Raw genomic sequence first — 27,007 nt, forward strand, 5'->3', positions numbered from 1 at the left:
TCGGTTGCGATGCCTGACCTTCCCAACACTGGACGGGAAGAGCTTGCGCCTTCCACCATTTGCACGCCCCCTGCAAGTGCTGGAAGGAGCACCCGCAGTCCAGTTCCTGATAGTCAAATTGAAGATGTCACTGTTGAAGTACACCAGGATGAGGATATGGGTGTTGCTGGCGCTGGGGAGGAAATTGACAAGGAGGATTCTGATGGTGAGGTGGTTTGTTTAAGTCAGGCACCCGGAGAGACACATGTTGTCCGTGGCACGAATATGGCCATTGACATGCCTGGTCAAAATACAAAAAAAATCAGCTCTTCGGTGTGGAATTATTTCAACACAAATGCGGACAACAGGTGTCAAGCCGTGTGTTGCCTTTGTCAAGCTGTAATAAGTAGGGGTAAGGATGTTAACCACCTAGGAACATCCTCCCTTATACGTCACCTGGACTGCATTCTTCAGAAGTCAGTGACAAGTTCAAAAACTTTGGGTGACAGCGGAAGGAGTCCACTGACAACTAAATCCCTTCCTCTTGTAACCAAGCTCCTGCAAACCACACCACCAACTCCCTCAGTGTCAATTTCCTCCTTACACAGGAAAGCCAATAGTCCTGCAGGCCATGTCACTGTCAAGTCTGACGAGTCCTCTCCTGCCTGGGATTCCTCCGATGCATCCTTGAGTGTAACGCCTACTGCTGCTGGCGCTGCTGTTGTTGCTGGTGGGAGTCGATCGTCATCCCAGAGGGGAAGTCGAAAGACCACTTGTACTACTTCCAGTAAGCAATTGACTGTCCAACAGTCCTTTGCGAGGAAGATGAAATATCACAGCAGTCATCCTGCTGCAAAGCGGATAACTCAGGCCTTGGTAGCCTGGGCGGTGAGAAACGTGGTTCCGGTATCCACCGTTAATTCACAGGCAGCTACAGACTTGATTGAGGTACTGTGTCCCCGGTACCAAATACCATCTAGGTTCCATTTCTCTAGGCAGGCGATACCGAAAATGTACACAGACCTCAGAAAAAGAGTCACCAGTGTCCTAAAAAATGCAGTTGTACCCAATGTCCACTTAACCACGGACATGTGGACAATTGGAGCAGGGCAGACTCAGGACTATATGACTGTGACAGCCAACTGGGTAGATGTATTGCCTCCCGCAGCAAGAACAGCAGCGGCGGCACCAGTAGCAGCATCTCGCAAACGCCAACTCGTTCCTAGGCAGGCTACGCTTTGTATCACCGCTTTCCATAAGAGGCACACAGCTGACAACCTCTTACAGAAACGGAGGAACATCATCGCAGAATGGCTTACCCCAATTGGACTCTCCTGGGGATTTGTGACATCGGACAACGCCACCAATATTGTGCGTGCATTACATCTGGGCAAATTCCAGCACGTCCCATGTTTTGCACATACATTGAATTTGGTGGTGCAGAATTATTTAAAAAACGACAGGGGCGTGCAAGAGATGCTGTCGGTGGCCCGAAGAATTGCGGGCCACTTTCGGCATTCAGCCACCGCGTGCCGAAGACTGGAGCACCACCAAACATTCCTGAACCTGCCCTGCCATCATCTGAAGCAAGAGGTGGTAACGAGGTGGAATTCAACCCTCTATATGCTTCAGAGGATGGAGGAGCAGCAAAAGGCCATTCAAGCCTATACATCTGGCCACGATATAGGCAAAGGAGGGAGAATGCACCTGACTCAAGCGCAGTGGAGAATGATTTCAACGTTGTGCAAGGTTCTGCAACCCTTTGAACTTGCCACACGTGAAGTCAGTTCAGACACTGCCAGCCAGTCAGGTCATTCCCCTCATCAGGCTTTTGCAGAAGAAGCTGGAGACATTGAAGGAGGAGCTAAAACAGAGCGATTCCGCTAGGCATGTGGGACTTGTGGATGGAGCCCTTAATTCGCTTAACCAGGATTCACGGGTGGTCAATCTGTTGAAATCAGAGCACTACATTTTGGCCACCGTGCTCGATCCTAGATTTAAAACCTACGTTGTATCTCTCTTTCCGGCAGACACAAGTCTGCAGAGGTTCAAAGACCTGCTGGTGAGAAAATTGTCAAGTTAAGCGGAACGTGACCCGTCAACATCTCCTCCTTCACATTCTCCCGCAACTGGGGGTGCGAGGAAAAGGCTAAGAATTCCGAGCCCACCCGCTGGCGGTGATGCAGGGCAGTCTGGAGCGTGTGCTGACATCTGGTCCGGACTGAAGGACCTGCCAACGATTACTGACATGTCGTCTACTGTCACTGCATATGATTCTCTCACCATTGAAAGAATGGTGGAGGATTATATGAGTGACCGCATCCAAGTAGGCACGTCAGACAGTCCGTACGTATACTGGCAGGAAAAAGAGGCAATTTGGAGGCCCTTGCACAAACTGTCTTTATTCTACGTAAGTTGCCCTCCCTCCAGTGTGTACTCCGAAAGAGTGTTTAGTGCAGCCGCTCACCTTGTCAGCAATCGGCGTACGAGGTTACTTCCAGAAAATGTGGAGAAGATGATGTTCATCAAAATTAATTATAATCAATTCCTCCGTGGAGACATTCACCAGCAATTGCCTCCAGAAAGTACACAGGGACCTGAGATGGTGGATTCCAGTGGGGACGAATTAATAATCTGTGAGGAGGGGGATGTACACAGTGAAAGGGGTGAGGAATCGGAGGATGATGATAAGGTGGACATCTTGCCTCTGTAGAGCCAGTTTGTGCAAGGAGAGATTGATTGCTTCTTTTTTGGTGGGGGCCCAAACCAACCTGTCATTTCAGTCACAGTCGTGTGGCAGACCCTGTCGCTGAAATGATGGGTTCGTTAAAGTGTGCATGTCCTGTTTATACAACATAAGGGTGGGTGGGAGGGCCCAAGGACAATTCCATCTTGCACCTCTTTTTTCTTTCATTTTTCTTTGCATCATGTGCTGTTTGGGGACAATTTTTTTTTAAGTGCCATCCTGCCTGACACTGCAGTGCCACTCCTAGATGGGCCAGGTGTTTGTGTCGGCCACTTGGGTCGCTTAGCTTAGTCACACAGCGACCTCATTGCGCCTCTTTTTTTCTTTGCATCATGTGCTGTTTGGGGACAATTTTTTTAATCTGCCATCCTGTCTGACACTGCAGTGCCACTCCTAGATGGGCCAGGTGTTTGTGTCGGCCACTTGGGTCGCTTAGCTTAGTCACACAGCTACCTCATTGCGCCTCTTTTTTTCTTTGCATCATGTGCTGTTTGGGGACTATTTTTTTGAAGTGCCATCCTGTCTGACACTGCAATGCCACTCCTTGATGGGCCAGGTGTTTGTGTCGGCCACTTGGGTCGCTTAGCTTAGTCACACAGCTACCTCATTGCGCCTCTTTCTTTCTTTGCATCATGTGCTGTTTGGGGACAATTTTTTAATCTGCCATCCTGTCTGACACTGCAGTGCCACTCCTAGATGGGCCAGGTGTTTGTGTCAGCCACTTGGGTCGCTTAGCTTAGTCACACAGCTACCTCATTGCGCCTCTTTTTTTCTTTGCATCATGTGCTGTTTGGGGACTATTTTTTTGAAGTGCCATCCTGTCTGACACTGCAGTGCCACTCCTAGATGGGCCAGGTGTTTGTGTCGGCCACTTGTGTCGCTTAGCTTAGTCACACAGCGACCTTGGTGCGCCTCTTTTTTTCTTTGCATCATGTGCTGTTTGGGGACTATTTTTTTGAAGTGCCATCCTGTCTGACACTGCAGTGCCACTCCTAGATGGGCCAGGTGTTTGTGTCGGCCACTTGTGTCGCTTAGCTTAGCCATCCAGCGACCTCGGTGCACATTTTAGGACTAAAAATAATATTGTGAGGTGTGGTGTTCAGAATAGACTGAAAATGAGTGTAAATTATGGTTATTGAGGTTAATAATACTATGGGATCAAAATGACCCCCAAATTCTATGATTTAAGCTGTTTTTGAGGGTTTTTTGTAAAAAAAAAAAAAAACGAATCCAAAACACACCCGAATCCGACAAAAAATTTTCAGGGAGGTTTTGCCAAAACGCGTCCAAATCCAAAACATGGCCGCGGAACCGAATCCAAAACCAAAACACAAAACCCGAAAAATGTCCGGTGCACATCACTACTTTTTACACATTACGGCAGACAGCGTCCCCTTTTTTTACACATTACGGCAGACAGCGTCCCCTTTTTCACACATTACGACAGACAGCGTCCCCCTTTTTTACACATTACAGCAGACAGCATCCCCTTTTTTACACAGTATGGCAGACAGCGTCCCCTTTTTTACACAGTATGGCAGACAGCGTCCCCCTTTTTACACAGTATGGCAGACAGCGTCCCCCTTTTTACACATTACGGCAGACAACGTCCCCTTTTTACACATTACAGCAGACAGCGTCCCCCTTTTTACACATTACGGCAGACAGCGTCCTCCTTTTTACACATTGCAGCAGCCAGACCCCCTTTTTACACATTCTAGCAGACAGCGTCCTCCTTTTTTACACATTACAGCATACAGCGTCCCCTTTTTATACATTACGGCAGACAGCGTCCCCCTTTTTACACATTGCGGCAGCCAGTCCCCCTTTTTACACATTACGGCAGACAGCATGCCCTTTTTACACATTACGGCAGACAGCGTACCATTTTTTTACACATTACGGCAGACAGCGTCCCCTTTTTACACATTACGGCAGACAGTGTCCCCTTTTTACACATTACAGCAGACAGCGTCCCCCTTTTTACACATTGCTGCAGCCAGTCCCCCTTTTTACACATTACGGCAGACAGCGTCCCCTTTTTACACATTACGGCAGACAGCGTCCCCTTTTTTACACATTACGGCAGACAGCGTCCCCTTTTTTTACACATTACGGCAGACAGCGTCCCCTTTTTGCACATTACGACAGACAGCGTCCCCCTTTTTTACACATTACAGCAGACAGCGTCCTTTTTTTACACATTACGGCAGACAGCGTCCATTTTTTACACATTACGGCAGACAGCGTCCCCTTTTTTTACACATTACGGCAGACAGTTTCCCCTTTTTTACACATTACGACAGACAGCATCCCCCTTTTTTACACATTACAGCAGACAGCGCCCCCTTTTTACACATTACGGCAGACAGCGTCCCCTTTTTTACACAGTACGGCAGACAGCGTCCCCCTTTTTACACATTACGGCAGACAACGTCTCCTTTTTACACATTACAGCAGACAGCGTCCCCCTTTTTACACATTACGGCAGACAGCGTCCTCCTTTTTACACATTGCGGCAGCCACACCCCCTTTTTACACATTACGGCAGACAGCGTCCCCCTTTTTTACACATTACGGCATACAGCGTCCCCTTTTTACACATTACGGCAGACAGCGTCCCCCTTTTTACACATTGCGGCAGCCAGACCCTCTTTTTACACATTACGGCAGACGGTGTCCCCCTTTTTACACATTGCGGCAGCCAGTCCCCCTTTTTACACATTTCGGCAAAAAGGACAGAGAAAGAAAGAGAGAGAGAGATACTTACCATCTCCCCGCTGACAGTCATGCTCCTTGTGCTGGCAGCTCCCTCGGTGCAGGCAGTGAAGAAGGAGGAGGAGGAAGGGGGACTGGAGCCGCAGCAGCGCTATATAATTGGTAGTAGCGCCGCTGCAGCAGTCCCCTCTCCTTCTGTATAGGCTGCCCGGCGCCGCTGTGAATGCTGGGATGGAGCTCCCCAACTGTCATGCGTTCAGCTCCCAACTGTCATGTGTTCAGCTCCCAACTGTCATGTGTTCAGCTCCCAACTATCATGTGTTCAGCGCCTAACTATCATGTGTTCAGCGCCTAACTGTCCTGTGTTCAGAGCTCCCAACTGCCATGTGTTCAGCTCCCAACTGTCATGTGTTCAGCTCCCAACTGTCATGTGTTCAGCTCCTAACTATCATGTGTTCAGCTCCTAATTATCATGTGTGCAGCTCCCAACTGTCCTGTGTTCAGTGCTCCCAACTGTCCTGTGTTCAGTGCTCCCAACTGTCCTGTGTTCAGTGCTCCCAACTGTCCTGTGTTCAGTGCTCCCAACTGTCCTGTGTTCAGTGCTCCCAACTGTCATGTGTTCAGCTCCCAACTGTCATGTGTTAAGCTCCCAACTGTCATGTGTTCAGCTTCTGGGAGCGGATTGGCTGGAGCCCCATTTGCCATATGCAAAAAGTTTTAGCATTTACAATGCGTTTTATCACTCATTGATAAATGTGCCCATATATTTCTTCCCCTCCTCCCCCACCTGTACCAGGAGCAGGGCAGATGCAATAACATATGCCCAAATGTGCTATTGAAATGTGTAAAAAAGTCTGTGTAGATTTTCCCTAATTTAAAAAATTGATAGCATCGATAATTTTAGCTGCAAATGTCACCAAAACAAATTGAAGGAAGCTAGTTTGTGGGCAGTCAGTAGTCAGGAAAACGGTATGCAGTCTAATTGTCAATGTTGACAAATGGCGACATTCATAATGTCATCACCATTGGTTAGGGGTAGGGGTTAGGTTTAGCCACATTGACAACATTTCATCAGCATCGACATTCTGAATGCCGACATGATAGACATGTCAGCCTGTTTATTGCCGACATAATGACCATGCTGATATTCTCATGTGTATATTATGAAATTCAAACTAATATGCCAAAACTCAAGAAAACACAACCTATCTAGGAATTTGTGACATCACTTAGACAAATCCTCTAAGTATAGTTTTAGTAATCAAAATGGCTGCTGTCGGTGTATAGTTGCTGTGTGCACTGTAGCCGTGATGTCCGGAGTTCAACGTGCATGTCTTAAGAGTCTGACTGCTAAAAGAGGTGTGGTCTCTGTTAATGGGTGTGGTCTTGCAAGATATGGGAGTGACAAGGGGAGATCAGATTGTGCATGGTCTACTTTGACCTAATTTTCCCAATCAAAAATATTGGGAGGTAAACTCTCCACCCAATCCCACGCATTACATAAAACCAGGAACTGCAGCACCGCTCAAGCTATCCATTCACAGTGTTGGAGTCCGTCCATGATTCTCATATGGAGACTCCCTCTGTGTAGGGTTATAGGGGAATCCCAAGGGAAAGAGTCATCATATTGCTACCTTTGTTGGAGACAATGGCCCTCATTCCGAGTTGATCGCACCAAGCAACTTTTTGCTGCTGGTGCGATCAACTAATCTCCGCCTATGGGGGAGTGTATTTTAGCATAGCAGGGCTGCGATCGCTTGTGCGGCCCTGCTATGCTTAAAAAGTTACACTCAAAACAAGAGTAGCCCTAGACCTACTTACCCTGTACGATGGATCCAGCGATGATGGGCCCGGATTTAACGTCACTCCTCCGCCCTCCGTTTGCCTGGACATGCCTGCGTTTTGCTTACCACTCCCCGAAAACGGCAGCAAACGGTAGGTTGACGCCCCGAAACGTCCTCTTGCTGTCCATCTTCTTTGCGGTCGCCGATGCGACCGCTTTCTTCTCTGTAAGCGTTGTTGCCCGCAATGTTACGCGTGCGCAATGCGCACGCCGTGCATGTGCATTCCAGACCCGTTCGCACTGCAGCGAAGAACTGCTGCGTGCGAACGGGTCAGAATGACCTCCAATATATAATAGTGTCCTCCTACACCTAGCCTCAATACGCCATATGACATGATTTGCCTGGTATGAGGGAGCTGACAGGTCCTGTCCTCCACTGCAATTCAACTAGGATGCACCAGGAGACTTGCAGATTAATTTGATATGTGACACTTGTATACCTATGTGCGACTGAGTCTGTATATGAAGTAGAGATGTGCGGCGGGCACTTTTCGTGTTTTGTGTTTTGGTTTTGGTTCTAATATTCCCCACTCGTGTTTTGGTTTTGGGTTGGTTTTGCCAAAACCACCCTTTCGTGTTTTGGTTTTGGATCTGGATGATTTTTGAAAAAAACATAAAAGCTAAAATCGCAGAATTTGGGGGTCATTTTGATCCTACAGTATTCGTATTGGATGGCCCCGGATCCCTAGGTTCGGGGGGGTTCGGTTCTCTGAGAACCGAACCCGCTCATCTCTAATATGAAGCACAACGGAACTTGGGGTATAAAAAAGCCGCTACCACGGCATTGTAGCACTTCCTATACAGATTCAGACTCAGTCGCACACACATATACAAGTGTTGCATATCAAATTAATCAGTACAGTCTCCTGATGCAGAGTCACACAGGATCTGGTGCGCCAAGAGGGGCTGTTTGGGATGACGCAGCAATAATGTATGTGGACACATCTGTAGCAGGAAATTGTATGAAAAATGTGAATCCACACATTGGCAAGACCTATAGTAAGATTAGTTAGTGGGCTCATTATATCACTCTAGGTTCGAGGGCGCAATGCTCTTAAAAGAGTATCAGAGGAGGGGGGCAACCCAGCATCAAGACCCTCTCACCAAGTGCTGAATTCACAGAATTGTAGGACTTGGCCAAAGCAATGGACTGAGGCCTCTACGAACCCGTTCACGGTAATAAAAAAATTATAACTTACCCCTCCCTCAGTCTGGTGACATCTTCACATGCTTCCATACAGTGAATCACTGTCAGCTCTCTAATTGGTGGATAGCTCCAGACATCCACCAATCAGCAAGCTGACAGCCATTCACTGTCTGGCTGCAGGGCAGGTAGAAAATGTGAATTACCCACAACTGTTAAGCAATGGTGAGGTCAGCGCACTTGTGGGAGAGAAGGAATGTGAGAGAAAGGGTCAAGATGGAAAGGGATGGAGAAAGAAGGGATATGTCGTAATATAATGATATTTATTAGGGTCATTTGTGAACACTATCATACATCAAATTGTCACATCACTTTCTTCCCATTTTCTTTCATCCCTTCTTTCTCCATCCCTTTACATCTTCACCCTTTCTCTCACATTCCTTCTCTCCCACAAGTGCGCTGACCTCACCATTGCTTAACATTAGTACGGAGGTAGGACACCTCTAGGCCTAGCAGCACTAACACCCCATCCCAGTGAGCGCAGTCTCTCTCCATTTATCTACAATTACCCACAACTGCCTGCATCCCAAGAAATTCTGGAGATACCACCCTGGAGGGGCAGATGCCCTCAGGCCCAGCCTGAACCTACTCGAAGACCCCATAGAATCATGGGGCCCCGGGCAGCTGCCTTGTGTGTCCATATGCTGAGATGGCCCTGCGTTTAGCTCAGGACCCTTGGCATGTACACCTGCTACACTCATTGTAGTTACATCACTGTTAGGTGACCTTTTTAGGTTTTATTTTTCTATCTTGACCTTGAAGCCTAAAATCCTAAAATAGTCCATTAGATATAAAGCCAGTGCAGTGGATAGCCACCAGTTACAAACAAAGTCGCTCCATGCGTTAGACTAAGCATACCGTCTCTTTGATGCTGACAATGCTTGTTTTATCAAACTGATTAAATGTTGCCAACATGATGCTGTCTGTTTCTGTCTGTTTCTGGGAAATCCATTGTTTTTTGGAACTTCTGAAGAAGAGGAAAAAATGATGTATTGTCTACGCCAAAAGACTGCTGACCTGTATTTAGGACCGTCACGTAATGTGTGATTTCCTCAAGATGGTTTGCGGCCCCGTATCCTGTGCTGGGTTTGTTTTTCACTGAAAAGTGATGTTTGATTGGCAATGAGCTACGTTCTGTCATGTGCGTCTGGCAACATGAGCGGTGCAGGTTACAGGGAGGAAGTTATACAAACTCTCAAACTCTGTGCATAGTCTTTCTGTCTGTTTCTCAGCGACGGATTAAACATACCCTAGACCTGGGCAGTGGCCGAGACATGGCGGCACACTTACTACATGGCGTGTTTCAAAACCACTTAAAGGGGCAGTAACTTTAAATATAAAACCGAGCGTGTTTTATTTTGAATGTAATTGTCCCTTTAAGTCCAGTGGAGAAACTGCAGTAAACGCGGCAGCCTTAAAAAGCAAAGCATAGTATATTTATCCCATGATATCTCACTGGGCACATCCGCTCCTGGTTTTGTGGGACAGTCCCGATGTACTTTTTATCAATCTTATTTAGTTCTTTAGTAATAATTGTTCAACGCCATAACTTTACGGTGCCATGTGCTGGCCACACGGGTGGTATTCATGTGACCGCCGGTCAGCTGACCGACAGTCACATGACCTCCTCCACCAGCCCGACGGCTCACTGTCCCGACCACCTGAACTCATGACATCATGATGAGAGGGTGGTGCCACCAGCTGCCAAACAACTGACTTTACCACAGGTGGACTCCAATTAAACTGTAGGAACATCTCAAGGATGATCAGTGGAAACAGGATGCACCTGAGCTCAATTCTGAGCGTCATGGCAAAGGCTGTGAACACTTATGTACATGTGATTTCTTAGTTATTTATTTTTAATAAATTTGCAAAAATCCCCCAAAATTTTTTTCACGTTGTCATTATTGGGTATTGTGTGTAGAATTTTGAGGGAAAAATAAATTTATTGCATTTTGGAATAAGGCTGTAACATAACAAAATGTGGAAAAAGTGAAGCGCTGTGAATACTTTCCGGATGCATTATAAATACTGCTAGTGCATGATAATAAACCAGATTAATGACAGCGATGGACTGTAGAAAATATAGTCCCGTGCAGCATAATGTATAATTCAAGTGCGCAGTCTGGAATCTGATCCCTAGAGAAGGGGGTAGGTCCACAAGTATTGGGTTTCACTTGTACCCCTGTGGGCCAGTCCAATCCTGGTACTGCTGCACGGAGCACTGTCGTGCTTCTTGGTGCTTGCTGTCCCGCTCCCTATGTGTGATGTCATGCGCAAAGGGGAAGGGGCTGGCACAGGGCGCATTAAAACCCTCTTATGGCTCTGAGTGGGATCCGGTCTCTAGGTCGACAGTCAGTAGCGGATCCAGGAGGGGGGCACTCGGGCCCGTGCCCCCCCTGTCATTTGTGGTCTACGTCCCCCCCCCCCCCCCCCCCGGCGCCACACAGGGAGATGTTGGGCGCCCACTGAGATTGTGTTACCAGCGGGCGCCCGTCTCCCTGCACAGCAGCAGCCGGAGGCAGGAGCTCAGTACTGAGCTCTGGCTTCCGGCGCTGTCACTGTGCGGCGTGCGCTATGGGAGAGACGTCAGTCATGACGTCTCTCTCATAGTGCTGAGGAGCGGACGCCAAGAGGAGGACTGCAGCGGTCTGGTAGCGGGAACGGGGCTCGGTAAGTATGATGGTTTTTTCTTCCTTAATGCAGCGGGGGCATCTACTGGGGGCAAACTACGGGGGACATTACTACTGGGGGGCATCAACAAGGGGCATTACTACTGGGGGGGGCATTACTACTGAGGGCAAACTACTGGGGGCATTATTACTGGGGGGCATCTACTGGGGGCATTACTACTGGGGGCATTATTACTGGGGGTCATCTACTAGGGGCATTACTAATGGGGGGTCATCTATTGGGGGCATTACTACTGGGGGCAGCTACTGGGGGACATTTTTACTGTGGGCCATCTACTGGGGGCATTATTACTGGGGGGCATCTACTGGGGGGTCATCTATTGGGGGCATTACTACTGGGGGCAAACTACTGGAGGACATTGTTACTGGGGGGCATCTACTGGGGGAAATTATTACTGGGGGGCATCTACTGGGGGCAAACTACTGGGGGACATTATTACTGGGGGTCAACTACAAAGGGGCTAACTACTGGGGGCATACTACAGGAGGGCATTACTGCTGGCAGCGTAACTACAGGGGCATTACTACTTGGGGGCCAAACTACTGGAGGCATAACTACTTGGAGGCTAAACTACAGGGGTGCTAAACTACTGGGGGCATTACAACTGGGGGCTAAACTACAAGGGGGGCATAACTACAGGGGCTAAACTACAATGGGGCAAACTACAGGGGGGCATTACTACTGGTGGCTAAACGACAAGCAGGCACTACTGGGGGCATTACCACTGGGAGGCTAAACTAAAGGGGGGGGGGGTAAAACTACTGGGGTCATAACTGCAGGGGCATTACCACTGGGGGCATAACTACTAGGGCGCTAAATGACTGGGGGCATTACTACAGGCAACATTACTACTGGGGGCAATACGGGCATTGCATAATGGCCACCACTACTATGGGGTCTATATAAGGGGCACTACCAGTACAGTGGACATTGCATAATGAGCGCTACAACTGTGGGCATTGTATAAGAAGCGCCACCTCACATGCACCGAAGCCGCACGCAAATGTACTTGCCCTTTCCATGGTGCCACCCCTATCATTTTCTTCTGGATCCGCCCCTGTCGACAGTAACTAGTTCGACACTATCTAGGTCGACCACTATTGGTCGACAGTAACTAGGTCGACAGGGTCTCTAGGTCAACATAAAACTAGGGTGTATTGCACCTCAGATGATAGCATATATATGCTTAGAATAAAAACATATAGGAGTGGGTCACCGGTTTTCACCTAAACAGCTTTCAATACATTGAGATTAAATTCTAAATTGTTCAGTCTCTCACAGTTCAGAAAGAGTATGTCCTCCGGCTAATGAGTTCAGCCTCTGTAACCATATATTTAAGGTATAATTTTCCACGTATTGGATATGATTTGAAAGAACCGTACGGTTTCAATTTATTTACTGAATCGCTGTCCTTGCTTTCCTATGCACGGTGGGTAATGCAAAGCCGCTTTCTATCACCCTTTGCACGGGTGAGACATCCGTCGGCGGCACCCACAGGGATTGGATGTTTTCTTTAGCGCAGCACGATGTTAATGAGCTGAACTGCCGTGTATCATCCCTGGTTTAAAGGTAGCTGTGCTCAGCAAGACAGACTGATGATGTTAGAGATGTGTAGAAATAGGAAGTCCGATCTCATCACAAGCAGGCTGATTGCCGGCAACAGGTTGCAGACTGCTTGATGTTGTAGAAAAGCCGGTATATTTCTCCTGTGAGCACTTTGGTAGTCTCAGTAATAATCTCAGTGACCCGTCCTCTCTGTCTCCTCAACGCGTTTCTCCGCACCCCAGGCGGCTTCTTCAAGAGGCAAAGTATTCTCTTCTGAGCACTTTCTATCTTTTATACCCTGTGCTTTGTAATTAGTGAGAATAGGTGTGTACAAAATCACAGCAGGTGCCTCATTCATCACTCTCTTACAGAGCCAGGGATTAGCTCAGGGGATCAGTTAATATGGTCCATTATAAAAATTGTTATAGTTCTACCCATAACAATGATATATAACCTAATACAATTTGATCATAATAATTAATATATAAAAAAGAAAATTGTTGCTAAGCGGACACAACAAAAAACTACATAACTACATAAGTCTATAGAAATCCATAAAGCCACATGTTTAAAAGCACATACACCTCATAGAAAACAAAATATACAGTCATTTCATTTCTTTAATCACAGTAGTGGCATAACAATAAGGTAATAGAGCACTTAGAATGCTTAGGATGTTATTTAATAAATGTTATATTAATATAGAAAAAAAAAATTTTGGGATCAAATAATTAACCAAAACATAACATAATATTATAAGAATACACCCACCCCTTACTAATATTGTGCCTATAGATCTATATAGCGGGGCCACAAATTGACTAAATAATAATATAATTAATTACATTTATTGAAAAGTATACTTTATAATCCGGAACCAGAGATCTCAAATTAAAAATGTTCTATGGCTAAGCACCCAAAAACGCGATCAGACCTGATAAATGGCATGCCTCTAGCTGTATAGGGGCAATGCCAAGTCAGATCGCGGTCATGGGAGCCAACAATGCACATTGAATTAACCACATCAGTCAAACCATATGGCAGAGGCCAATGAACTTCCGTTTCATCGGTGCACAGACAGAATGCGCCCTCCCACCCACCCACATGTGGGATTGGAGCTGAAAAGATAAACCTAACTAACATAAGAAAAAACAAACACAGATACACAAGAATCTAAATGAATTCTAGGTCGATTGTTTCATTCAACCCTTGTGGTTTCAATGTCTGTAATTTCCAAATCCATGCAGCTTCTTGACGGCAGAGTGTTCTAAATCTATCTCCACCTCTAGGGGTAACCTTAATTTGTTCGAGCCCAATTATTTGGAGACAAGCAGGGTTATTAGCATGAGCTTCTGCATAGTGACGGGAGACACTATGGTTCATAAAGCCCCTAAGAATATTTCTCCTATGCTCCATGAAGCGTAATTTAAGTGCCCTAGTTGTTCGCCCAACATAATAAAGCTGGCACGAACACCGCAATAAGTACACTACAAAATGCGTACTGCAATTAATAAAGGTTTGTATTTTAAATTCCTTTTTTGAAACAGACGAAGAAATTTGTTTGGTTTTATTGACAACATGAGTACATGTAGTACACCTGTTGTGATTACACCTAAAGAAACCAACTACCTGTGAACCCACTAATGTTTGTTGCTTACTCATCTCAGTATCACCACGAGACCTCTTGAAAAAGCTGGGAGCCAGTATGTTTCTAAGATTTTTTGCCTTTTTAAATATAATCGTAGGATTTGTAGGAAGAGCAGTACTCAAAACTGGATCAGTCAACAATAACTTATAATTGCGTTTGATTATGCAAGAAATTTTATTCGCTATTATATTTGGATTTGAAAGCCAATTTAAATTCATTTATTTTATGAGTTTTTTTCTTATCATTTTTGGATATAGAGTTCTCAATAGGTTTTTTTAAAGGGGGATCTTGTACCCTTATATTACATGAATTTTCATTCACATCTCCAACCTCATTATCTAATGGTACATTATTTATCTTAAGAATATTCTCCCTGTTCAACGTTTGTGAATATGCAACAGCCTCTTCTAAAATGCTCTCAGGATAGTCACGTTCCCTTAAAGAAGTGATAAGTTCCTCAGCTTGTTCAGCAAATGTACAATCTAATGTACAATTACGTCTAATCCTATACAGTTGACTTTTGGGTACATTATTTAACCAGCTTTTCTTGTGATTACTCGTATATGGGATATAGCTACAGGTGTCAACAGTTTTTTTATAAGATGACACTATCAGTTTTTCCTCTACCACCTCCACCGTAACGTCCAAAAAATTAATACGTGTGGGATTGTGTGTACAGGTGAAGGATAAACCATATTTATTATTATTAAGAAATTCAACAAAATTGGTAACTGTGTCAACATCCCCTTTCCAAATGAAAAACAGGTCGTCGATATAGCGACAATAGAGGACCAGGTTCGCAGAGTAGGGGCCTTCCCAGATTAAAGTCTGTTCAAGGTCACCCATGTAGATGTTAGCGAAACTCGGTGCGAACCTGGTCCCCATCGCTGTACCGAGTACCTGTAGATAGTGACAGTGATCAAACAAAAAGTGATTGTGTGTTAAAATAAAATAAATAGCAGAAGTGATAAAGTTGCGTTTCATCTCTGAGTCCATTCCGGTTTTAATGAGTGCAGTATCCACAGCTTGCACTCCTTTAGCATGTGGAATATTAGTGTACAGAGCTTGTACATCACAGGTGATTAGTATATAATCAGAGGTCCATTTATGGCCTTCAACTAATTGAATAAACTCAGTAGTATCCCGGATATGGGACCTCAGAGATGTTGCGCAAGGTTGTAAAAAGTGATCAACATAATAGGATAAATTAGACGTAAGACCCCCTATCCCAGAAATAATAGGTCGCCCTGGGGGATCGTGGAGTGTTTTGTGAATTTTGGGGAGGTGATAATATGTCGGGACGATAGGGTGGAGGGGGTAGAGGAAATTAAACTCATCCTGAGTAATCACACCCTCAAATTTAGCATTTTCTAATAGCTTTTTTAATTCTAGCTGATATTTACGGGAGGGGTCTGCAGTTAATGCTTGATAGAAATTTTTGTCCAATAATTGGCGTTTGGCTTCTTTTAGATAATCACATGTGTCCTGGACCACTAGTCCCCCCCCTTTATCTGCTGGTTTAATTGTGAGTGTCATATCATTAGCTAGTAATTTAAGGACTCTCCGTTCCTCACTATTTAGATTATATAAACACGAATGTGTCTTAGTATCACATAGAGCTCGAAAATCATTCAAAGATTGAATATAAAAAGTTTCTATAGCACTAGTCCTATGTTGTAAAGGATAAAATTGAGATTTATTTTTAAACACAGGTTCTGAGGTGTTATTAATGTCAAAAATCAAAGTTTCTGATATAATCTGGGTTTCACAAGCTGCACTCTCTATAAGTAACTCATTAAGTATAGTCAGACCTGATTGATCATCTCGATCTAGTATTACTTGTGTCTCAGGTTTTGATATATTATTAGTGCATGCAAAAAACCTTTTTCTACATAGACTCCTAACGTACCTATTGAGTTCTATAAATAATTCAAAAAAATTTGGCTTTGTAGTTGGGGCAAAATTCATACCCTTAGCTAATACCTTGATTTCCAATTGATTAAGGGGTTTGGAGGAAAGGTTAAAAACCGTATCGGCACCTAATGGAATCGTTGGTTCTTTCTTCCTCCCCCTCTGTCCCCCTCGTCTTCCCCTTCTGGTTCCCTTGCTCTTTTTGGGGTTCCTGCTAGGGGTTCGTATCTGTTGTAGTGTTGAAAATGAGGGGAGGGGGCTAGATCCCCTAATCTCCTGTTTGGATCTAAAAAAGACTCCTGATGGGTTTTAGACTCATATTTTGATTTGGTATAATAATTATTATGGGGATGTTTTTTCTCCCATTTATTGTACCGAACTTCCCTCCACCCGGGTGATCCTGATGGATGAGAGTAAGATTTTCTCATCTGATTCCTTCCACGGTTTTGATATTGGACAGTGGACCTAGGGGAATAATATTCATCTCTTCCCCCATAATCTGTTCTCCTATCATATTGAAGCTTTTCTTGGTTGGAGTTCAGAGGATTGAGTGGTTTTTCCCGTTTCCGATTTTTGGAAAAACTTCTTACACAATCAGACTGATAATCCAATAGATCTCTGGCAAATTTCTTTTCCTTCCTCTCAATCGTCTCTCTCTCATACTCTTCTATTCTCTTATTGACTATTATTTCTCTTTCTTTATAATATGGCTCCTCCTTATGTTTAACCAATTGTTCTTGTACCACCTTAATCTCTTTTTCAATCTCTATGAGTTTGGATTCTCTATAATCAATTAGTAATTGCATTAATGCCATAGAACATTTATCCAAAACATTCTCCCACTGTATTCTCAGTTCCGGATTATCCTGAAATGATAGACTCTTAAAGACATTCATATTGTATAAACACAGTGCTGACCTGCTGCCCAATATATATGTTTCTTTGTGTTTTTTATTTTTATTTTTCTTTGCTAGCTTAATAAATTGTTTTATTATATTTGGCAGCACTATTGGATTTTTAAGCGCCGACCTGGTGTTTGTTTGTTTTTAATTGCTAATTGCTAAGGAGGCTGGCTACCTCCTTACCAGGTGGCTGCTGATTCCAATTTATATTCACACAGTTCTGCCCAGCGCCAACAAACCTTATTTTTTGTTTCTTGTTCTAAATTGCCAGAGTTTTTGGGCAGCAGGTCAGCACTGTGTTTATACAATATGAATGTTGCTTGCTATGCGGACAGAATACAGCGTAGACATGAAGTACTTAAGAAATACACCTCTGAGAATGTTAATAAGAAAAAAGACAATCCAGTGCATGATGGATTTTTTCAGGATTCTAGCAGACTCGAGGAATTATTGAAAGCAGAATGTAGACACTGGTGGGATAAAACCACCCTTACTAAATATATTGAAAATAACAAAATTCCTCGAGGTCTGCGGATCTTTAAGAGTCTATCATTTCAGGATAATCCGGAACTGAGAATACAGTGGGAGAATGTTTTGGATAAATGTTCTATGGCATTAATGCAATTACTAATTGATTATAGAGAATCCAAACTCATAGAGATTGAAAAAGAGATTAAGGTGGTACAAGAACAATTGGTTAAACATAAGGAGGAGCCATATTATAAAGAAAGAGAAATAATAGTCAATAAGAGAATAGAAGAGTATGAGAGAGAGACGATTGAGAGGAAGGAAAAGAAATTTGCCAGAGATCTATTGGATTATCAGTCTGATTGTGTAAGAAGTTTTTCCAAAAATCGGAAACGGGAAAAACCACTCAATCCTCTGAACTCCAACCAAGAAAAGCTTCAATATGATAGGAGAACAGATTATGGGGGAAGAGATGAATATTATTCCCCTAGGTCCACTGTCCAATATCAAAACCGTGGAAGGAATCAGATGAGAAAATCTTACTCTCATCCATCAGGATCACCCGGGTGGAGGGAAGTTCGGTACAATAAATTGGAGAAAAAACATCCCCATAATAATTATTATACCAAATCAAAATATGAGTCTAAAACCCATCAGGAGTCTTTTTTAGATCCAAACAGGAGATTAGGGGATCTAGCCCCCTCCCCTCATTTTCAACACTACAACAGATACGAACCCCTAGCAGGAACCCCAAAAAGAGCAAGGGAACCAGAAGGGGAAGACGAGGGGGACAGAGGGGGAGGAAGAAAGAACCAACGATTCCATTAGGTGCCGATACGGTTTTTAACCTTTCCTCCAAACCCCTTAATCAATTGGAAATCAAGGTATTAGCTAAGGGTATGAATTTTGCCCCAACTACAAAGCCAAATTTTTTTGAATTATTTATAGAACTCAATAGGTACGTTAGGAGTCTATGTAGAAAAAGGTTTTTTGCATGCACTAATAATATATCAAAACCTGAGACACAAGTAATACTAGATCGAGATGATCAATCAGGTCTGACTATACTTAATGAGTTACTTATAGAGAGTGCAGCTTGTGAAACCCAGATTATATCAGAAACTTTGATTTTTGACATTAATAACACCTCAGAACCTGTGTTTAAAAATAAATCTCAATTTTATCCTTTACAACATAGGACTAGTGCTATAGAAACTTTTTATATTCAATCTTTGAATGATTTTCGAGCTCTATGTGATACTAAGACACATTCGTGTTTATATAATCTAAATAGTGAGGAACGGAGAGTCCTTAAATTACTAGCTAATGATATGACACTCACAATTAAACCAGCAGATAAAGGGGGGGGACTAGTGGTCCAGGACACATGTGATTATCTAAAAGAAGCCAAACGCCAATTATTGGACAAAAATTTCTATCAAGCATTAACTGCAGACCCCTCCCGTAAATATCAGCTAGAACTAAAAAAGCTATTAGAAAATGCTAAATTTGAGGGTGTGATTACTCAGGATGAGTTTAATTTCCTCTACCCCCTCCACCCTATCGTCCCGACATATTATCACCTCCCCAAAATTCACAAAACACTCCACGATCCCCCAGGGCGACCTATTATTTCTGGGATAGGGGGTCTTACGTCTAATTTATCCTATTATGTTGATCACTTTTTACAACCTTGCGCAACATCTCTGAGGTCCCATATCCGGGATACTACTGAGTTTATTCAATTAGTTGAAGGCCATAAATGGACCTCTGATTATATACTAATCACCTGTGATGTACAAGCTCTGTACACTAATATTCCACATGCTAAAGGAGTGCAAGCTGTGGATACTGCACTCATTAAAACCGGAATGGACTCAGAGATGAAACGCAACTTTATCACTTCTGCTATTTATTTTATTTTAACACACAATCACTTTTTGTTTGATCACTGTCACTATCTACAGGTACTCGGTACAGCGATGGGGACCAGGTTCGCACCGAGTTTCGCTAACATCTACATGGGTGACCTTGAACAGACTTTAATCTGGGAAGGCCCCTACTCTGCGAACCTGGTCCTCTATTGTCGCTATATCGACGACCTGCTTTTCATTTGGAAAGGGGATGTTGACACAGTTACCAATTTTGTTGAATTTCTTAATAATAATAAATATGGTTTATCCTTCACCTGTACACACAATCCCACACGTATTAATTTTTTGGACGTTACGGTGGAGGTGGTAGAGGAAAAACTGATAGTGTCATCTTATAAAAAAACTGTTGACACCTGTAGCTATATCCCATATACGAGTAATCACAAGAAAAGCTGGTTAAATAATGTACCCAAAAGTCAACTGTATAGGATTAGACGTAATTGTACATTAGATTGTACATTTGCTGAACAAGCTGAGGAACTTATCACTTCTTTAAGGGAACGTGACTATCCTGAGAGCATTTTAGAAGAGGCTGTTGCATATTCACAAACGTTGAACAGGGAGAATATTCTTAAGATAAATAATGTACCATTAGATAATGAGGTTGGAGATGTGAATGAAAATTCATGTAATATAAGGGTACAAGATCCCCCTTTAAAAAAACCTATTGAGAACTCTATATCCAAAAATGATAAGAAAAAAACTCATAAAATAAATGAATTTAAATTGGCTTTCAAATCCAAATATAATGTAAAAGCGAATAAAATTTCTTGCATAATCAAACGCAATTATAAGTTATTGTTGACTGATCCAGTTTTGAGTACTGCTCTTCCTACAAATCCTACGATTATATTTAAAAAGGCAAAAAATCTTAGAAACATACTGGCTCCCAGCTTTTTCAAGAGGTCTCGTGATGATACTGAGATGAGTAAGCAACAAACATTAGTGGGTTCACAGGTAGTTGGTTTCTTTAGGTGTAATCACAACAGGTGTACTACATGTACTCATGTTGTCAATAAAACCAAACAAATTTCTTCGTCTGTTTCAAAAAAGGAATTTAAAATACAAACCTTTATTAATTGCAGTACGCATTTTGTAGTGTACTTATTGCGGTGTTCGTGCCAGCTTTATTATGTTGGGCGAACAACTAGGGCACTTAAATTACGCTTCATGGAGCATAGGAGAAATATTCTTAGGGGCTTTATGAACCATAGTGTCTCCCGTCACTATGCAGAAGCTCATGCTAATAACCCTGCTTGTCTCCAAATAATTGGGCTCGAACAAATTAAGGTTACCCCTAGAGGTGGAGATAGATTTAGAACACTCTGCCGTCAAGAAGCTGCATGGATTTGGAAATTACAGACATTGAAACCACAAGGGTTGAATGAAACAATCGACCTAGAATTCATTTAGATTCTTGTGTATCTGTGTTTGTTTTTTCTTATGTTAGTTAGGTTTATCTTTTCAGCTCCAATCCCACATGTGGGTGGGTGGGAGGGCGCATTCTGTCTGTGCACCGATGAAACGGAAGTTCATTGGCCTCTGCCATATGGTTTGACTGATGTGGTTAATTCAATGTGCATTGTTGGCTCCCATGACCGCGATCTGACTTGGCATTGCCCCTATACAGCTAGAGGCATGCCATTTATCAGGTCTGATCGCGTTTTTGGGTGCTTAGCCATAGAACATTTTTAATTTGAGATCTCTGGTTCCGGATTATAAAGTATACTTTTCAATAAATTTAATTAATTATATTATTATTTAGTCAATTTGTGGCCCCGCTATATAGATCTATAGGCACAATATTAGTAAGGGGTGGGTGTATTCTTATAATATTATGTTATGTTTTGGTTAATTATTTGATCCCAAAAAAAAAATTTTCTATATTAATATAACATTTATTAAATAACATCCTAAGCATTCTAAGTGCTCTATTACCTTATTGTTATGCCACTACTGTGATTAAAGAAATGAAATGACTGTATATTTTGTTTTCTATGAGGTGTATGTGCTTTTAAACATGTGGCTTTATGGATTTCTATAGACTTATGTAGTTATGTAGTTTTTTGTTGTGTCCGCTTAGCAACAATTTTCTTTTTTATATATTAATTATTATGATCAAATTGTATTAGGTTATATATCATTGTTATGGGTAGAACGATAACAATTTTTATAATGGACCATATTAACTGATCCCCTGAGCTAATCCCTGGCTCTGTAAGAGAGTGATGAATGAGGCACCTGCTGTGATTTTGTACACACCTATTCTCACTAATTACAAAGCACAGGGTATAAAAGATAGAAAGTGCTCAGAAGAGAATACTTTGCCTCTTGAAGAAGCCGCCTGGGGTGCGGAGAAACGCGTTGAGGAGACAGAGAGGACGGGTCACTGAGATTATTACTGAGACTACCAAAGTGCTCACAGGAGAAATATACCGGCTTTTCTACAACATCAAGCAGTCTGCAACCTGTTGCCGGCAATCAGCCTGCTTGTGATGAGATCGGACTTCCTATTTCTACACATCTCTAACATCATCAGTCTGTCTTGCTGAGCACAGCTACCTTTAAACCAGGGATGATACACGGCAGTTCAGCTCATTAACATCGTGCTGCGCTAAAGAAAACATCCAATCCCTGTGGGTGCCGCCGACGGATGTCTCACCCGTGCAAAGGGTGATAGAAAGCGGCTTTGCATTACCCACCGTGCATAGGAAAGCAAGGACAGCGATTCAGTGAGTAATTGAAACCGTACGGTTCTTTCAAATCATATCCAATACGTGGAAAATTATACCTTAAATATATGGTTACAGAGGCTGAACTCATTAGCCGGAGGACATACTCTTTCTGAACTGTGAGAGACTGAACAATTTAGAATTTAATCTCAATGTATTGAAAGCTGTTTAGGTGAAAACCGGTGACCCACTCCTATATGTTTTTATTCTAAGCATATATATGCTATCATCTGAGGTGCAATACACCCTAGTTTTATGTGATATATAATATTGTGGTCCAATATCAGTTTTTATTTTTATTATTTTTTATATATGTTTCTTTGTGTTTTTTATTTTTATTTTTCTTTGCTAGCTTAATAAATTGTTTTATTATATTTGGCAGCACTATTGGATTTTTAAGCGCCGACCTGGTGTTTGTTTGTTTTTAATTGCTAATTGCTAAGGAGGCTGGCTACCTCCTTACCAGGTGGCTGCTGATTCCAATTTATATTCACACAGTTCTGCCCAGCGCCAACAAACCTTATTTTTTGTTTCTCTAGGTCAACATGTTCTAGGTCGACAGGTCAAAAGGTCGACATGAGTTTTTCTTAGTTACTGTCGACCAATAGTGGTCGACCTAGAGACTGTCGACCTAGTTACTATCTACCTTGCATACCACACCCCTCTGAGTACAGTGTTGAATTAAACTAAAAAAAACAGATTGTTTTAAATATCTGATAGAGAAAGCAAACAAATGCATAGACAAAATGTGAAATAACTTAACATCGCCTTTTAAGGGTTATAATGTTCAATTGCAAACTTTATACCCTAATTATTATTTACTCCTTTGTAAATGGGAAGCGAGGTATGTGTGGTTTCACAAGTTATGGAGGGTAATTATTGTTTTCTCAGTATTTGATTTCAGCACAGTGAAAAAAGAATGTGGCAGAATTCCGGGAAAAACACATGAACAAAATAACACTGGTGAGTATCTTGCCACAAGACTGTTGGACCTCAGCCACCGGCTGACATCAAAGCTAGAACATGTTCTGCAGCCTCTCTCTGCAGCTCAGTGCTGAAAGGCCGGATAATCCGTCTGGGAATGAGGCTACGGAACACGCACGGTCGTTTTAAGCAAATAACTGTTTGGTGAACTACAGACGGGCTGGGTGTGAGCTCGGTAGAGAGAAATAAAAAGTTCTCAACACCAGCCAGAATTAGCTAGAACAGTATTTACAATATGGAACACAAATAATGATCTGAGCTAAGCCAATTAAAAATATAATAAAATATAAACAAACAAACATACACTCTATACCAAAAAAAATAAATATATATATATATATATATATATATATATATATATTTTAGATTCAATGTCGGTTATTGATGAAGTCTTAAACACAATTTGTGCAATAGAAAAGCATTGATGTCAGTGTGGTTTCAACTGCAAAGGAAATAGAAAAGTGTGATAAGTAAATTGAAGTCATTTGACTAGAACATTTATCATTGCGATGTTTATCATTTCCAGAAAAACAAACACAGCGCCTACGAATACATATCATACGTATGAAATAATCTTCATTTCCACAGACAAGATTTAGAGATTTCTACCTGGGAATTTCGTACCAAAAATACATTTCTATTTTCTATATAAGACGCAATCATCTAATCTATTCTTGATTTCCGAGCATTAATTGTTAATATTAATTCAACGGAAGCATTTCAAATGCAAATAAATAAAACTGCATTATATTCAAGTTTAGTAAATCTGTCACGATTAGGGTAAGCGCACAAAGCTTAATCTAAAGGGCCCTACAGACTGGGCGACCCGCTGCCGAGCTGCCCAACCACCAATACGGCAGACGGGCGACCCGGCGGAGGGGAGGAGGTGAAGGGGGTAGTGAAGTTTCTTCACTGCCCCCGTCATCATAGCAATGCATGCTAATATGGCATAAGCGACGGGGCACCAACGATGAACGAGCGCGGGGCCTCGCATCGATCATCGTTGGTGCCTACACACTGCACGATATGAACAAGGTCTCGTTCATTAATGAAAGAGAACGTTCATATCGTGCAGTGTTATCTGCCGGTGTGTAGGGCCCTTAAGTAGTACAACATATAACATGCTGAGATTTACCCAGGGGCGGATTGGCAAATGAAAGTGGTCCTGGGGCACATCGGCATTAAATGGTCCCACCATGCTCCACTACGGAGAAGTATCAATATACTAGGATATCCGGATGATAGTTCGACAATATGTTAGTCGACAGACACATGCATTAGGTCGTCAAGTACAAAAGGTCAATAGGTACAAAGGTCAACAGATGAAAGGTCAACAGTGCTTGAGGTCCACAGGTTCAAATGATCGATGTGACAATGGTCAGCGCCTAAATGATCGACACGTGTTTTGTTTGGTTTTACACATTTTCTCAACAATTGTCTGATTTACTATCCACTTAGACATCTATTGGGAATAGTACTGTAACCTGTGGTGAGCAAAGGGATGAGGAGCGAGCAACCGTGTCCGAAGAGTGGCGAGCGAAGTGTTGGTACACGTCTGCACTAATGGTGGTCACATAACATGAAATATTCAAGATTTGGCCCAATTGTAAGTCTGATCATTTATCTTTAACCTAATTCCATTGCTCTTACGCACTTATTTATGGTAGTACATCTGGGATGTGTTTAGCATCCGATGGACAGGATACCGGTGGTCATGTGACTAACGCCGAAATCCAAATATCACTCGGTAGACCAGTACCGGAACACCGATATCCCGAATTTAAGTATCGGGGTCACTGTTAGGGTTAGGGCCAGGAAGGGAGGGTTAGAGCTAGGCACTAGGGGGAGATAGTTAGGCACTGTGGGTGGTTAGCACTAGCCACCATCCTCAGAGGGTATGCTAGAGGAGAGGGGGCTTAAAAATACCTACTCCAAAGTTGGAATCCTCCATGTCGGGATGCCAATGTCAGTCATGTGATCGCCAGCATCCCGACGAGTGGAATTTCATACCGAACTCGTATATCTGGCTCTTTATAAGTAAATGTAATAATGTAGTTACCAACATTTTCAGCTTTTTTTCTCACACATGATTCCATCTTGGTGAAATGCGTTGTGTCTAACCCTAATGCTCCCTACCTGCAGCCTTACCCTCCCCTCCACAGCCTAACCCTTCCTCTAGTGCTTAACATTAACCTCCCCTCCGACAGCCTAACCCTAACCCTCCCACCACAGCCTAATCCTAACCTCCCATCCCGCAGCCTGACCCTTACCCTCCCCCTAGTGACTGACCCTAACCTCCCCTCCTGCAGCCTAACCCTAACTCTCCCCCTAGTGCCTTACCCTAACCCTTCCATCCACAGCCTAACCTTAACCTTCCCTCTAGTGCCTAAACTCTAACCCTCCCACCTGCAGTCTAACCCTAACTCTCCCCCTTGTCCCTAACCCTAACCTCCCCTCCCGCAGCCTAATCCTAACTCTCCCCCTAGTGCATAACCCTAACCTCCCCTCCCCTCTCACAGCCTAATGGTTCTAACCCTAACTGCTCACTCAACTTTCATAAGCTTTCCTATCCGATTGTATCCCCAATGCACATATCCTCCACATATTTTCTCTTTCTTCACTTTCCCATCCTTCTGACCGGGGTTCATCATTGCTGTGATGTGATATCATGCAACCCACCTAGAACCTTTGCAATCCGGTGGACAACTATGCAATAGATAGCACCTATCCTTGTGTATACATGCCTATTTCCCTATACATTGTAAGCTTGCGAGCAGGGCCCTCCTACCTGTATGACTGTTTGTTTATTACCCAGTTTTGTTTTATCATTGCATCCAATTGTAAAGCGCAACGGAATTTGCTGCGCTATAAAACAAATATAATAAATAAAATAAACCCTCCCCTCCCACAGACTAACCCTAACTCTCCCTCTACTGCCTAACTCTAACCCTCCCACCCACAGCCTAACCATCAAATCCCGCAGACTAACCCTAACTCTCCCTCTACTGCCTAACCCTCCCACCCGCAGCCTAACCTTAACCCTCCCTCCCCGCAGCCTAAACCTAACCCTCCCCTCCCACAGACTAACCCTAACTCTCCCTCTACTGCCTAACCCTCCCACCCGCAGCCTAACCCTAACCCTCCCCTCCCACAGGCTAACGCTAACTCTCCCTCTACTGCCTAACTCTAACCCTCCCACCCACAGCCTAATCCTCCCATCCCGCAGACTAACCCTAACCCTCCCTCCCCGCAGCCTAATCCTAACCCTCCCCTCCCATAGACTAAGCTTAAGCCTCCTCCTAGTGCCTAACCCTTCCACCTGAAGCCTAACCCTAACCCTCCCACCCAAAGCCTAACCCTCCCACCTGCAGGCTATCCCTAACCCTCCCACCCGCAGCCTAACCCTAACCCTCCCACCCGCAGCTTAACCCTAACCCTCCCACCTGCAGCCTATCCCTAACCCTCCCACCCGCAGACTAACCCTCCCACCTGCAGCCTAACCCTAACCCTCCCACCCACAGCCTAACCCTAACCCTCCCACCTGCAGCCTATCCCTAGCCCTCCCACCCGCAGCCTAACCCTAACCCTCCCACCTGCAGCTTAACCCTAACCCTCCCACCTGCAGCCTATCCCTAACCCTCCCACCCGCAGCCTAACCCTCCCACCTGCAGCCTAACCCTAACCCTCCCACCCACAGCC

The 27,007-nt window shown here is 43.6% G+C and overlaps 1 long non-coding RNA gene across 1 annotated transcript in view; it reads left to right on the plus strand.

The window, feature by feature from the left end:
- The window catches only part of LOC134929475 (uncharacterized), a 118,194-nt gene extending 93,292 nt beyond the window's left edge, over positions 1–24,902 (plus strand). The window contains exons 2-3 of the long non-coding RNA XR_010178580.1: positions 23,216–23,287; positions 24,767–24,902. This is a non-coding gene — a long non-coding RNA (uncharacterized LOC134929475). The remainder of the gene's footprint in view (positions 1–23,215; positions 23,288–24,766) is intronic.
- Positions 24,903–27,007: the final 2,105 nt, after the last annotated feature.

The sequence above is a fragment of the Pseudophryne corroboree genome, chromosome 5 (assembly GCF_028390025.1).
Source record: "Pseudophryne corroboree isolate aPseCor3 chromosome 5, aPseCor3.hap2, whole genome shotgun sequence".
Taxonomy (NCBI): Eukaryota; Metazoa; Chordata; class Amphibia; order Anura; family Myobatrachidae; genus Pseudophryne; species Pseudophryne corroboree.